The sequence below is a fragment of the Capricornis sumatraensis genome, chromosome 1 (assembly GCF_032405125.1).
Source record: "Capricornis sumatraensis isolate serow.1 chromosome 1, serow.2, whole genome shotgun sequence".
Lineage (NCBI taxonomy): Eukaryota > Metazoa > Chordata > Mammalia > Artiodactyla > Bovidae > Capricornis > Capricornis sumatraensis.
The window spans coordinates 26,209,201-26,220,553 of record NC_091069.1 but is presented as its reverse complement, the minus strand read 5'-3'; the positions used below and the strand labels follow the sequence as shown (position 1 = coordinate 26,220,553).

General features: G+C 38.5%; 1 pseudogene; it reads left to right on the top strand.

The window, feature by feature from the left end:
* Positions 1-3,141: 3,141 nt before the first annotated feature.
* On the top strand, positions 3,142-4,214 carry LOC138074416 (small ribosomal subunit protein uS5-like; annotated as a pseudogene).
* Positions 4,215-11,353: the final 7,139 nt, after the last annotated feature.

The following is an 11,353-nucleotide window of genomic DNA, read 5'->3' as shown; positions in this document are numbered from 1 at the left end:
AACAGATATCAAGCAATTTCAGTCTCCTTGAATGCGTGATGAGTTGCTTTCTGGTATCTGCCTTTTTAATGTGAAAGCAAAAGGAAAGTAAATTTTTTTTTTGCATATACTATGATATAATCTCAAACCAAGAACATACAGTTTTCCTTTTCACATTTTCAGAATCAAAAAACATCTTTACAATCAACTTATTCAATTAAAGTCCTTTATCATTTCCCTCATCTCCTTGCAAATCAATAAATTGATTAATTGTCTATATAATCTGATACCTTAGAACATAGAAAATGTGCATTACAACAAAAATGATCACATATGCTATTTTTATCTAACCCTGTGAAGCAAGTATATATATATATATATATATATATATATATATATATATATATATTCACTTCATAGAAAGGAAAATCAAAATATATTATGCTTTATTCTCATGGTAACCTACCCAAGGTCACACAGCCTACGTGGGGACATACCTGATTGAAACCCACTTTTGCCTGGTAAGTGTTGCAGATTTCCTGCATTATAATGTGAGGAGAGACACAGAACAGATTTCTTCCAGAAAGACTGCAACTGTGAGGTCTGTCCTCTGGAAATAAGAGTTCCTGTTCTCCACACTTTTTTTTGTTTGTTTGTTTTTCCATGTATAATATAAATCAGAGTCCTCCAGAGAAATAGGAAATAGATAGAAGATAAATTATAGAAATTGACTCACAAAATTATGAAGGCTGAGAAGTCCTATGGTCTGTCATCCACAGAGAGTGGATGACAGGCTGGAGACTCAGGAGACTTCATGGTATAATTCTGGCCAAATTCAAAGGCCTACGATTCAGAAGTGCTGATGGCTGAGGGCAGAAGATAGATGCTCCAAGCAAAGAGAACAAATGTGTTCTTCCTTCACTTTTTTGTTCTATTCAGGTCCTCAATAAAGTGGACAATGCCCACCTGTATTGGTGAAGGTCATCACCTTTACTCAGTCTATTGATTCAACTGTTAATCTCTTCCAGAAATAGCCTCAAAGACACATCCAGAAACAAATGTTTACCAGCCACCCCAGTATCCCTTAGCTCAGTCAGATTGACACGTGAAACTAATCATCACATCTCAATACCACAATTAACTGAAATAACTACAAGATGTATTTAAAGGGATTTCAAGTTATTCTGTAAACTAATTTCCAAGTCAGTTTTTTAAATTACTGGTTATTTTGTAGTTTGTTTTTTAACTGATTAGTGAGATAGCTGAGAAGCCAAGACTGTAAGCCTTGTAGAGAATAAACACTGCCCTGCTGATGTACAATGCTGCGGCAGGCCTCTGACAGTTTCCATTGACTATATTTAAGGCTTTCCTGGTAGGAAACTAATTGATAACATCACACCATGATCCAGGCACTAAGAAGACAGAACAGCATCTGTTCAATCTTATGGTTGATTCCTATTTGGATGCAAACTGTTTCCCACCAACAGCTGCTCTGATCAGTCAACTCTTTTTCCTGAAATCAACTAAATCCATAAACATCCCAAAAGGCTCATTTAGTTCCTGCTGGTGCGACTACAAAGCACAACGTGCACTAATTGGCTTCATTAATTGAATAATCGTGGGAATACAATGTCAGTACTTCACACACAAGTTTTGCAGCATAAAATTATTATTTAATGCTAGAGATCTCAGTTTCGCCTTCCTTGCTACAAAAGCACACAAAGCGCTTTTGCAGTCTGTGAATCCAGTTTTGCAAGCAGTCCCAGAAGAACTCAAGTTTGGGGAAAAAAAAATCTCCTCTGTGCAAGTAGTAAGTTTTATCTAAAAAAAGAAAAATAAGTTGATGATTTGGGGCCAATTAGCTTGATAAATAATTATCTAATAGATGTAAATTTATTCACCCCATATGTACATCAACAAAATGTCACTTAAGTACTTTGAAAGATCTTGTCCAATTTCAATATTTATAGGGTAATCTAAGGAGGAGAAAAATACTTCACTAAGCTCTCCAATGAAATGTTTGTGGGCCCTGAGCACGTATTATCAAGGACATGAGGGTGGAGGTGTGAGCAGAAATTAAGAGCTCTGAGCATCTCAGGACCCCAGAGAACAGATTCATTTCCAATGTTCATTCCCAAACGAGAGCCAAGGTTCAAGGTTGAAAATCCTCCACTGGGAGAGATCATCGTGTTGATTCACCATAAGAAAAAACATTCTTCTGCTAAGGCTGTGATGGAAAACAGAGCGCTAAGCACCACTTGGGGTAGGTTGGCAGAGGAGCAGAGAGGTTTGGGGAGGACACATGGCCAAAGGGATCAGCTGGAGCTACAGAGCTGATGCCTGGAAAGTCTGAGCGAAGTTATGTTGCCGGCCATCCCATAGACAGAAACACAGGCACTCTTACTTCCCTCTGTCTTTTCTACCTGGGGTGGTTCTGTAGCAGAGCAGAACAAAGAAGGGCAGAATTGAGGTCTGGAGAGTGGGATGAATGAAGAATCATTCTCTAGCCAAAGAATAGGTTTGACAACACAGCCAGATCACTGGCCATGGTGTGCTCTGCCTTTTGGATAATTCTGACTGCTAATATGCACAGTCACTATTCACCAGCCAATGAGTTCCCTAGATGCTGAGCTAATGCTGAGAGTTTCCTGTTCAATTTCCTAAAACCAGATGCTCTTGCTTATGGAAATTAAATCAACACTTCTCTCATCAGACCTGCCTATCACAGTTGCTGTTTGGGAGTTTAACACTGATTAAATAAAAGACGTCTTAGATACATTTTTAAGAGGGGGATCACAATTTCTTTCCTATGAACAGCCTTTAATCAATAAGAAAAGCAAAATTAATCAAGAGCTGGAGGTGAATAAAAAGTCTTATTTTCTTCCCTATATAAATATATTTAATTCTAGTACTTAACTTAGAAATATATAACACTTTATTAGCTTGTACATAATATTTTAAATTAGATATATTAATTTTAATACATTATATGACTTCTTTCAGTTAGATAAAGGAAGATATATCTTTGTTCTAGGATATAACAAATAAATACTGAATAACTAGTAAATGCTAAATAAACACATATGGGTTAGAGTCCTATTGTGATGTGATATAGAATAGAGATAAAGATTTGGCAAGACAGATAAGAAGCAAAAAATTAAAATGGGGAAGGTAAGCTTCTTCTCCATAAAAGCACTAAATGGTGGATGATACTGGTGCTGCAAGAGTGCCTGAAGGCCCCACAGGCTGTGGGTGCCCCTGGGATGGATGGCCACAGTGGCTTCCATGGGGGCTTTGGCAACATCTGGGGCTACAGCAGAGGATAGGAGTGGCTCCCAGTCACCAAGCTGGGCAGCCTGGTTAAGGACATGAAGATAAGTCCCTGGAGGAGGTTTATGTCTTCTTTCTGGCCATCAAGGAATCTGTGATCATTGACTTTTTCCTGGTGGCATCTCTCAGAGACAAGGCTTAGAAGATTATGCCTTTATAAAAGCAGACCTGTGCTGGCCAGCAGAACAGGGCCTCGGCATTTATCACCAATGGGATCACAACCCCGTGTGGGTGTCAAGGGCTCCAGGGAGGCAGCCTCTGCTGTCCATGGGGCCATCATTCTCACCAAGCTGTCCATCATCGTGCAATGAGGCTATTGGCATGACTAACAAAGTCAGCAAGTCCGATACTGTTTCTTGCAAGGTGACTGGCTGCTGTGGTTCTGCACTGGTGTACCTCATACCTGCTGCCAGGAGCACTGGTATCATCTGTGCCCCAAAAGCTGCTGCTGATGACTGCTATTAAGCTATACCTCTGCTGCGCTTACCAGGTGGTACAGTGGTAAAGAATCAACCTGCTAAGCAGAAGACTTGGGTTCGATCCCTGCTTGGGAAAGATCCCCTGGAGAAGAAAATGGCAACCCACTCCAGTATTTCTGCCTGGAGAATTCCATGGACAGGGGAGCCTGGTGGGCCACAGTTCATGAGGTCCCAGTGAGTCAGACACGACTTAACAACGAAACAACAACTACACATCTGTGCCAGGGGCTGCACTGCCACCCTGGGTAACTTTGCCAAGGATACTTTTAATCCCATTTCCAAGACCTACAGATATCTCACCCAAATCTATGGCAAGAGACAGTGTTCAGCAAGTCTCTCTACCAGGAATACACTGACCATCTTATAAAGACTCACACTTGTGTTTCCGTGCGGAGGACCCAGGCTCCAGCTGTGCCCACCACATAGCTCTATATGAGAAAAATAAAGTGAATAGAGGTACCAGTGAAGCTGGGTAAAAAAATAAATACAATGGAGAAAGTAAGAAAAATAAAATACAGAAACAAGAATCAAAAGAGATACTATTTTTAAAAAAAATATCAGGGGGCAAGAGATCATGAGAGAGAATGGAGAAATGAAGAAGCTTAGGGACTTAAGTAAAAAAAATACCAAGATAGTCTAGATAAAGACATGCAGAGTCAGATAGATGTAGCCAAGTGGAGAAGGAGAAATGTGGAATGAGCAATAAAGAAGCAGAACAATTAGACTGCTAATGCAATAAATTCCTACTCCTCATTACAGAGCCAGTTGCTCACCAGCACTGACTACAAATCTTTAAGGGTTCTGTCACCTTACTGCACTGGGAAAGAAATATCATTGGGATTTGACTCATTATTTATTTATACATGCAAGAAATAATAATTAGTTTCATGGATGAGGCATTGTTCCAGGCATGGGTAAACATGATAATGCTTATGCCTCGTGTAGCTTATTTCTTAGGATGGACACAATTCAATCCTTGTGGAGTGTGGTAAAGGTTGAGATAGTAATATAATTGGCAACGTCGCCAAATACAGTGAGGAAATTGAAGTTCTCCAAAGAAAACAATGTATGCCTGTGTGTATAAAGTTTCATCCTGGGTCGGGAAGGAGGGTCGTGTTTGCTGACTAAAGCAACAGAGGTCAAATATAGACTGGCCTCATGTTTCATTTTATAGAAATTGATCAATCAATCTGAAATGTTTTACACAGATAATTTAGCTCCTCAATGGCTTAAATAGAGTTTTAACTCAGATCTAAATAAACCAGTCAATAACAAACAATCTATCTTATCATCAGTGTCCTATATTTGAAGAAATAATGGTTGATAACTTCTCAAATCTGCTTGCAATGAAGGAGACCTAGGCTCAATCCCTGGGTTGCTAAGAACCCTTGGAGAAGGGAATGGCAACCCACTCCAGCATTCTTGCCTGGAGAGTTCCGTGAACAGAGGAGACTGATGGGCTACAGTCCATGGGGTTGCAAAGAGTAGGACACAACTGAGCAACTACAGATTTAAAAAGCTAGGAGAATTTCAAGTAGGGTAAACTTAAAGAAATCCATGTCAAGACACATCAGAATTCAATTCTAAACACTGAAAACAAAGACAACATCTTGAAATCAACAGATGGAACCAAGGCTTTCTCAATAGAGAAATATCAGTTTGATTTACAAATTTCTCATCTGAAGCAATGCAGGACAGGGAGAAGTGGCACAGTATATTTGAAGTGCTGAGAGAAAAGAACTGTTAACTGCAAATTCCATGTCTTAAAAACCTATTCTTCAGGAGAGAAGGGACAATAAAAATGTTGTCATATGAAAGAAAACCATGAGAATTTGACATTTAACATAAATACACTTAAAGAATGACTAAAGGAAATGCTTAAAACAGAAAGGAAGTGATAAATAAAGGACGTCTTCCTAGCTTGTAGTCCTCCACCTTCTTATGTCCTCACATAGCTTTTCCTTAGTGCTTGACGGCTGAGGGGGTGGGAGAGGAGAGAGGGAAAGATCTCTCATACCTCTTCATCCTATTGGATCTGAGATCGACACTTTTGACCTCATTTAACCTTAATTACTTCCTGATAGACTCTATCTTGAAAGACCACCAACCTTAATTACTTCCTTATAGAACCTACCTTGAAAGACAACTAACCTTAGTTACTTCCTTATAGAGTCTACCCTGAAAGACAGCCACACGGGATTAAGGGTTCACATATAAACTTGGCGTTGGGGCATCGAAATATTCAGTCCACAATACCATCTGAAACTCAAGAAGGATCTAAATGAAACTGAGGTTTCTGAGATATAATATTGATGCTAACAGACTGTAATACAACACTTATGTATATTGCAATACAAAGATCAACCATTAAGTAAACTGTACAAGGTAATGTACTCAAAAGCACCACAAACAAATCAAAATGGAGTCCTAAAAAAATGTTCAAGTAACTCACAGGAAAACAAAGCAACAAAACAAAACAAACAAAAAATAAACAAGCAAAAAATGGAAAAATAATAAATACAGGAAACAACATGAAAAAGAAAATTGAAATGGCAAACTTCAGCCTTGATGTATTAATACAAATGGTATGAAGTGAAGTGAAAGTCACTCAGTCATGCCCGACTCTTTGTGACCCTGTGGAAATATAGTCCATGGAATTCTCCAGACCAGAATACTGGAGTCGATAGTCTTTCCCTTCTCCAGGGCATCTTTCCAACTCAGGAATCAAACCCAGGTCTCCCACATTGCAGGCAGATTCTTTACCAGCTGAGCCACCATGGAAGACCAAGAATACTGGAGTGGGTAGCCTATCCCTTCTCCAGCAGATCCTCCTGGCCCAGGAATCGCCGGGGTCTCGTGCATTGCAGGTGGATTCTTTACCTACTGAGCTACCAGGGAATTTCTATATAAATGGTATAAATAATAATATAATTATAAATAATAATAATTAAAAAGCAGAGATTGGCAGAGTAGATTAAAAACTAAAAGCAGCAAATATGAAGTCATCCTTTAAAAGGTGGGGAGGCCCTTAGTGTGGTGATGAAAAATGGCTTTAAAAAACAATGCGGGTCTAATCCAATCTATGCTGTAAACCCTTCCTTGAAGTAACTGCCTAAAATCATTTTGATTATGCCTGTTGGTATTTATAATTAATATATCAGATAAAGCCTCAAACTACAAATTGGAAAATTTGCACTCTACTATGTCAATTGGTAGTATCTATCTCCTTTGGAAAAGACCATGATGCTGGGAAAGACTGAAGGCAGAAGAAGAAGAGGACAACAGAGAATGGGGTGGTTGGATGGCATCACTGATTCAGTGGACACGAGTCTGAGCAAACTCAGGGAGATAGTGAAAGACAGGGAAGTCTGGAGCGTTGCAGTTTATGGGTTCACAAAGAGTCTGACATGACTGAGCAACTTAACAGCAACATCACCTTAATAGATAAAGACTGGATGCCCAGGCTGTTCATAGATGACATTCATAGCTCTCTACTGAGAAACAGAACTTCAGGTAATTGCTTGGTTGACACGATATCCAAGCACACGAGCTCTGACAGTGTTTCTCCCTCAATTACCCAAGAATAATGAGTACTTAAGAGTCTGGCAATACAACTTCTAAGATTCTCATCCTTTTCTTCTCTCAGATAAGGTACTACCTATCTAAGAATGTACATTGGCATGCTAAGATCAGTAAGCATCAGACTTTGAGACACCTCATACCAGTGGTCAGCTTGTCTGCAAAAGGGCAACATGAGAAAGCCACATGGCAGATGATCTTGGGGAATGACAGCATTTGGCGATATCTGACAAAATACAGTGAGTTTTTATAGTTCTAAATTAAGAAAGCTATTGTTATTACCCAAGGAGGCAAAGAAAAATAAACTAATATTACTGTGAACACTTCATAAATTTAGAGAATTTTGTGGCTTTCCAAAGAAAATTTAAAATACACAAATGTGGCTTATTCCAAGAGAAATATAAGAACTTTTCATTCCATTTCTGTATACATTTCAAGAAAAAAAAACTAATTTCTCAAATTCTTAAGGAATAAAAGTAGTTACTTAGATGTTGTAGAAAGTCTTCTGAACTTAAAGGTTGTATACAGAAGTAATAAAGTACGCTGCGGGAAATCTGAAGCTGAAAATAATTGTCAAGGAGACTCAAAATTCAATGCTAACACCGGACCAGTCACTTGCTCTCTCTGGACCATGAAAAACTGACAGTGAGGACATTCTGAGAAATCGATACATTTTGATACATCGGGAGAAATGCTTATCAGAGCATTCATATTTTTACAAGAAAAGCAAAACAAAAATAGATCTCGTTTCTCCAAAAATCCCCAGAGCAAAAAAATAATTCTTATTTTATGATGTTGAGGCAGGTTTCCTGATGGGCAATTTGGCAGTAAGCTGAGACATGGCCCAGAAACAGAACCTCCATGTTCCCTACAAGGGAATCACCGTGTGCATCAGGGGAGGTGTATTTTTAGAGTTTTGTATTGTTTGACAAGAGGAAAGGGAGTTGTCTCAACCAAAAATGAGTCAAAGCAATAATGTTAAAATACAGAAATCATATAGTTCTCTCTTATTCCCGCATCCCCAACATCAAAGTTTCTATGAGACAGTTCATGGTTTTCTGAAAACTAAAGAGAAAATCAGTGTCTAAAGTCAGGTTGAAAAGGCAAGAATGTGTTTTTACTCCTCATACTTTCATTCCAAGGTTGTACCAGTTACATCACATTCAGAAGTGCATCCTAAAAAAAGTTCAGCTGGTCTGAATTCTCCATCATCTGTTATTGATAAATGTGTGTCTTTTATGCTTCCCTGGTAGCTCAGTCAGTAAAGAGTTTGCCTACAATGCAGGAAAATATGGGTTCAATTCCTGGGTCAGGAAGATCCCTGGAGAAGGAAATGCAACTCATTCCAGTATTCTTGCCTGGAGAATTCCATGGACAGAGGAGCCTGGCAGGCCAAATGGCCTAGCGACTAAACTACCACCAAGGTGAATTCAGGGATACTTATTTTGATCCTGACCAAACCTGTTAAAGCAAAAATTAGCCATCTAGTGACTCATACCATCTTTCTGAGGCTATTTTTGGCCTTGGAAGTTTTGAATAAGTATAAATCTTAAGATACAAGACAAACATTCAGTGTAGTCAGCAAAAGGTGATTCTAGTTGCACCTCTACTATCAACTACCTGAGTGACCTTGACTAATCTCTTAGCTTCTCAGTGTAACACATGTTGTAGTTTTGATTAAACATGTGCTGTTGGAGAAATCCATCTGGGAAGTTTGTGAGTCACAGTTTAAATTGCAATATGATGAATAAAAATAATTCCAGGAAAGATGAAGCATCCTCCATGTCTTATTGATGCAGAATGATTAAGATATTTACCAGTCATGCCAAATTGTCCTCTGGAAAGGAAGAAACATGCAGGTCACTAATAGAAAAATTATAACTAGCCACAAGAATTTCAGATTATGGAGTAAGAGGAAGAGGATTAACATATAATTACATGTTTAGAAGATAGCTATAATGCCAATTTTACAGCTCAGAAAAGCTGTATTTCAAATGGCAAAACCAACAGTAAAAAGTAGACCACAGTGACCACAGTATTTGCTAAATATCACATTGCATTTTCTCCTTAGGTCCAAGCATAATTATCAGTAATCCTCAAAAAGATTGATGAAAATCCATTTTCTAGCCAAAAGAATGTACAGTTAGATCTAATGGGAAAATTGCACGTGGAAGTGAAAATAATAATTCAGTTCAGTACAGTCGCTCAGCTGTGTCTGGCTTTTTTGTGACCCCATGGACTGCAGCATGCCAGGCTTCCCTGTCCATCCAAATAATAATTGGATTGATAGTTAATATTATTTGATCTCTGTTACTGTGTAAGAAGGTGACTACTTCATGTAAAATATCCAAATTGTGAAAAGTAAAGTAGATCTCAACATTGTACAGTCTGAAAGAAAGATCCGGAATGTGGATCAAGTTTCTTGATAAATCACTTCTTAAAGGGGAGAAGGAAAGCAGGAGTCTAGATCTTGAATCAACTCCAGTGATACAAGTCGCTGTTTAAATGTCTCCTCTTCAAAGACAGTATCCCTCATTACCATCTGAACAGCAGCCTCATCATATACTATAGTCTTAACTACTCTTTTTCTTCAGAGAAAAATAGTGCATCTCAACTAGGTATCTATTTATGGATCTGTCTCTCCCACTAAAATTGAAGTTTCATGAGGACAAAGACCTTGTTTTCCTTTATTCTTTGCTTTAGCTCTGCCCTAGCTCTGCCCTAGCTCTCTTCCAGTCTCTGTACTTAAGTGAAAGTCTCTTAGTCGTGTTCAACTCTTTGTGACCCCATGGACTATACTGTCCATGGAATTCTCCAGGCCAGAATACTGAAGTGGGTAACCATTCTCTTCTCCTGAGGATCTTCCCAACCCAGGGATCGAACCCAGGTCTCCTGCATTGCAGGCAGATTCTTTATCAACTGAGCCACCAGGGAAACCCTTAGCAGTTCATGAATACTTTTGAACTGAATGAATAAATGAAAGAAACTCACTTTCTCCCTAGAGGTTTTACAAATCATAGTGACAAGTCCATGTTGGCCTAAGTGTATGCTGCCCCCCCCTTTAAACATCTATCCCATATGAAACTCTGATATTAGATTCCTTGAGACCAGCTTGAACAACTAAATACAACTCTACTGAACTCTTTAGAAATAAAATAAGGAAATTAAATAGTCTAGCAGGTGACTAGGTAACAAATTTGGCTGCCTCTCCAAAACCCATGGCTTCCCTGTGGCTCAGCAGTAAAGAATCCGCTTGTCAATGCGAGAGACCCAGGTTCAATACCTGGGTTGGGAAGATCCCCTGGAGAAGGAACTAGCAACCCACTCCAGTATTCCTGCCTGGGAAATCCCATGGATAGAGGAGCCTGGCAGGGTAATGTCCATGGGGTTCCAAAGAGCCGAACACAATTTAGTGACTATACAATAACCATCAAAACCTACAGGCATCCACATACGAAATTTTTACTCAGATTTTGAAGACATGAAAATTTTCTATTAAAAATTTTATTTGTAAAGAGGCAAGTGAAGTAAGACGAGGTTGGCTAAAAACCAAACAAACAATAACTTTAAATTCAAATGAGCAATTTTTATTCTTTAAAGTATTCCAAAAGGGTGGCATATATTTTAGCAGAACAGTTTTGAGGAACTCAATGGCCAACATAAGGCAAATGCTATCTTTGTTCTTTCTCCTTTAATTTTATTACTAAAACTAATTATCCTGTCTGAGCCTAAGAAAGAAATCTCTCTCCATGGTATTAATCTAAATTTAAGTTTCCATAAAAAGTGTGTTGGAGGTTAGAGACAACTTGGTGTTATGTTTTTGTATCTTTACAACATGGCATAAAATATAAAAATTTTAAGGTCGAATGTGTTAACAGAAAACACTGTTAATATTTGAAACTTCATATGTCATTAAAGCAAGATCATTTTCAATCTCTATGAAACATAAAAAATACACTTTTCTGGGCTTTTTCCCCTCACTCACT